At 34.0% G+C, this 5,032-nt stretch overlaps 1 long non-coding RNA gene across 1 annotated transcript; it reads right to left on the reverse strand.

Annotated features, from left to right (window-relative positions):
* Positions 1–1,259: 1,259 nt before the first annotated feature.
* Positions 1,260–4,680, reverse strand: LOC306885771. Its single transcript, XR_013785578.1, has 3 exons — positions 4,500–4,680; positions 3,544–3,595; positions 1,260–2,304 (listed from the first exon to the last, which is right to left on the reverse strand). It is a non-coding gene; the product is annotated as an uncharacterized lncRNA (long non-coding RNA).
* Between the last annotated feature and the right edge of the window lie 352 nt (positions 4,681–5,032).

Below are 5,032 nucleotides of genomic sequence, written 5' to 3' on the forward strand. Positions count from 1 at the left end.
TGTGGTGCTAAATGGGAGTGGGCGGGGCTATAAAACTCATTTGGCACCATTTGTTCACTGCAACGTTCTGATTGGTGGAATTTTCTTCACAGCATCATGGTTAATGTAGTTTTTCCAACGCAGCTGTATGAATATAATGTGAATTGGTGCCTTCAACAGAATCAGAAATGCATGAGTTTTTACCTCCAGAACTCACTGGGCTAAACCTGAATGTGAAAGCCACACCCCTTCATTATCATATGGATTATGGAATTCAGAAAGGAATAAATACATTTGTAAAAATTTCAATATAAGACCAAATAAATATATAAACAATAAATGAAAGCATAAAAAAAATAAATCAAAGAGCAAAGTAATACAAAATATATAAGGGAAGGACTGATTTTGTGAAAACAAAAAACAATCTGACATTTTCTGAATTTAATTTGATAGTTTACGATTACTTAAAATAACGTGCAAGTTATTGAACAAATGCAAAAACAATAAATAAAATAAAATAAATAGGGGCTTTTCTCAGCAAATATTAATACATATGATTATCTGTGAGTAATCTGATTACATGTAACTAAATTAAGCTACATGTTAAATCAATCAATTAATCAATATATGTATAAGTGATGTATTAAGGCCAGAAAGGGCAGACTCGGTGCTGATCTCAGTCCAGTTTATAAGCAAAGGTGAAATGTTTGTGTGTGTCTCGTGATTTATTTCTCTGTGTGACAGAAACACAAAGCCCAGTGCAACTCATGATGGAGCTTTATGGCCCTTCATTCATTTCCCTGCGTCTCCGGCCCTCGTTTAGCTGCAGGCCTGGTTTTGTTCTGGGAGCCAATAGAAACGCCGAGGAATAATTGATGCCCCGAGACTCCAGACAAGACAATAGGTCACAACAACAGGCGGCGTTAGATCGAGCAGCCCCATAAAAACTGCAGAAATATAATTTAGCCTCCGGAAGCGTTTGAGTCCAGATCGGCAGCCGGTGAAACACGTCCTGTACCGGCGGGGACGCGCTTTCATCTCAAACTCACGCTGCTTCATTCAACAGCTTTTGCATCATGATTTTCATGACCATTAAACACATCCCTCCCACAAATGCCCACTAATTTAAAGTCCGCATGAAACCAACACTTACAATATTCATACTGAAATAAAGTCGGCAGCTACTTCCGGTTCACACAGACTAAAGGCTTTTGAGATTCCCATCATTCCCAATAAAGAGTCTGTCCTGTAGTAGGCTGGTGGTTTTTTGTTTTGTTTTTACTAGTAAAGCACATTTTTAGATTTTAGTTCTTATATTTTAAAATACAATTTGAGTTCTTCTTGTAACATTACAGAGAAACTCCAATTCATTATTAATTTCTTTACTGTAAAGCATTTCATTTTCGTTTTGTAATACTCATATACTCATTGTTCATGCTGTGTACATTATTACAAAAATAAACACTTGGGGTTGTGTGTCATGTGGCATTTTTGTTTTGTGACAAAAAACAAAAACAAAAAAAAACATCAAAATAATAATAAAAATAGTAGTAAATAGAAAAATATTTCTAAAAATAGGTTTTATTTTTCTTGGATTAGGTCACCACAAAATTGAAACTAATTTACTCATCCTCACATCACACCATATGACTTCCTTAAAATAAGCACAAACGCATACATTGGTCATCTTGTGGAGATTTCATTCAGCAAGTTCCATAAGTTTATTAATTTATTGCATTGCAGATCTGGTCTGTTTATTACGGAAGCCCGTTTCCACCACTGAACAAAACATAAAATAAAAAGTAACTGCAACTTTTTTATCTTACAATTCTGACTTTTTTTTGTTCTTTTTTTTTGTGAGATAAAAACTTGCAATTCTGAGAACATAGTCTGTTTTTCTCCTCAGAAGTGGACTTTATAGCTCACAATTATGAGACAAAAAGTCAGAATTGTGAGATGTTGCAATTACCTTTTTTATTGTTTATTCAGTGGCGGCAAAGGGCTTCCATAATTTATTTTGTTTCATATAAAGAAAAGAAAAGCATTTAAAAGTCACACTGATTTTATTATTCAGTTGCTCATACATGCATCACACACACTTTAATGGCTAATGTTCAGTCATACGTTACAGGATCATGTGTATAAAGCATCCAGACAGATGAACGTGAATCTTCTTGTCATTTTTTCCACACGGGAACCATGAAGGGACAGTTTTTATTGTAGGTTATTGAATGCATTTCAGTGTTTGCAGAGAAGCAGGAAGTGTTTAGAGTTCAGGGTGAGAGCCGGTCCTGATCCGAGTCCAGCGGCCGCTGCAGTCCTGTCCTGACAGAAACCAAACACACACCGACAACATTACACACACCTCACCAAACACACACCACACCAAACACACTCCAACAACATTACACACACCTCACCAAACACACACCGACAACATTACACACACCTCACCAAACACACACCACACCAAACACACACCACACCAAACACACACCAACAACATTACACACACCTCACCAAACACACACCAACAACATTACACACACCTCACCAAACACACACCACATCAAACACACTCCAAACAGAACAGAGCGAAAGAGGCAGAACTGGAGTCAATGTAGGCTAGACTGTAATTAATTAATTAATATTTATATAATAATTATTTAATTATAAGGCAACCGTTTGTTTACAGTTTTAAAGCATCAAGACAGTGTAAATCAATACAGTCTGAATGATAAAGCACAGGCTCACAGACTGTCCTGCAGGAACATGTATAACACGAGGAAATAGCTGATTTGTCCTGTCCATATTACATGTATATCCCGTTACATGTTATAATAAATACAACTACAAAAAAAAATCATTACTCAAGACACATTTCTATTAAATATGGTACAGTTTAAACCTCAATTTAATTATATATACTGTGTGTGTGTGTATATGTATATATATATATTGCTGTCAAGTGATTAATCACAACCAAAATAGAAGTTTATTAATTAAAAGTTTACATAATGTGTGTGTATTGTGTATATTTATTATGTATATATAAAGACACACACAAACAGTATATATTTTGAAAATATTTACATGTACTTGCATATATTTATATTCATATAAATGATATCATATATAAATATTTTAATATATAAGCGTAAATATTTTTCTTAAATATATACATGCATGGCTGTGTATTTATATATACATAATAAATATACACAATGCACACACATATTATGTAAACAAAAACTTTTATTTTGGTAGCGATTAATCATTTGGCAGCACTGATATTATAATAAATAAGTATAAATAAATAAATAAATGTATAATAGATATAATTGCTTGCGTCACAATGTTGGAAATATTTCAGTTTTAAACCATGAAGACGAGCCAATGGATATCACTGAATCCTTCACTCAATATATTAGTTTGAAACAGATTCATTCAGAAATGAAAAAGCAGTAGTGTGTGTAAATGATGCAGAGCTGCTGGAATATAACAGTATATATGATCAGAGCGGCAGAACTAGATCTGAATTCATCCGTTTATAACCGTACTGACCATTTCATCTGAGGATCAGGCGCTCGCGGTGAACCGGGAAGGAGACCGACCGCTGTAACACACACACACACACACACACACACACACACACACACACACACACACACACACGATATATACAGCTGTATAAACACCAATATATACGGAGCTGGTGTCTATACAACTATTGAGAAGTATCATTAACTGAAATAAAGCTGCTTTTCGTTTAAGTATAGAATACCAGAAATAAAGTTATATATATATATATTAGTGCTGTAAAATGATTAATTGCCATTAATCGCATCTAAAATAAGTTTTTGTTTACATAATGTGTGTGTGCTCTGTATATAATATAATATATATTAAATATTAAACAGTTATATATAATATAAAATCTAAGAATATAAATATATAAATGTATATGCATGTAAATATTTCCAAAATATATGTATGCGAGTATCTATATATTCATAATAAATATACAGTACACACACATATATTATGTAATAAAAACTTTTATTTTGGATGCAATTAATGGCAATTAATCATTTTACAGCACTAATATAAATATATATATGAAAATAAAAATGAGAAGTCTGCATAAACTTAAATTAAAACGAAAACTGAACAATGAAGGTACCTCAACATTACTAAATACTGTACACATATAATACTAGCATCAGATTCATATAAACTCTGATTTACACTCTACTCTGTGCATATATAGGATATTTTATTCTGAATATGATGAATCTCACAGCTTATACTCCTTTTGTCCTGAAAACAGAAGAGAATAAAGATTGAATGTATCTCTGTTTAACTCACAGTTAAATGAATCTGAACGATATGCAGCAGAGAAATACATGATGTAGAGTTTATAGATACTATATAAGTTCATACATGTTGGTATTCAGGCCTATATCGTGATCTCACACACATCCTGTCAAACTACTAATGGCCCAGCTGTGGTCACTCACCGCTCAGGGAATGGCGAAGTAAAAGATGAGGAAAAGAACGACATCAAACAGCAGAAACATCCAGAAGTCAAACCAGTAGGAATGTTTGGGCAGAGCCGGCACAACAGAGTCCTCCATGATCGCGCTCACTTCCCGCTTCCGGCTTCGTGCGACTCTCACACGGAGTTCCTGCTTCCGGTGCATCGCATAATAAAAGTCCCCACAAAACCCCTCCCTCTGTCGCGCGGACTTTATTTTATAGGAACATTCACAGAAATTTCAGTACAGTCAGTTTTATTTTCATAGCACTTTTCAGAATTATTTAAAAGTGGATTTACTGAAAAATCATGATGCTTATAATATCTTTATACAGTTCGAGCAGCACATACAAACAACCTTTGTACAAGAGCTAATAAAGTATATTTAAATACCATTAATATTCACTCAAGTGCTGTTTCCTTCACATTAATAGCAGTTTACAGCTCTTACGTGAAGGTTCATAGCACCTAAACCAACATGTTAACAGCACTTACAGTGAACATAGCTTGCAGGTT

The sequence above is a fragment of the Barbus barbus genome (genome assembly GCF_936440315.1).
Source record: "Barbus barbus genome assembly, chromosome: 2".
NCBI classification, from domain to species: Eukaryota; Metazoa; Chordata; class Actinopteri; order Cypriniformes; family Cyprinidae; genus Barbus; species Barbus barbus.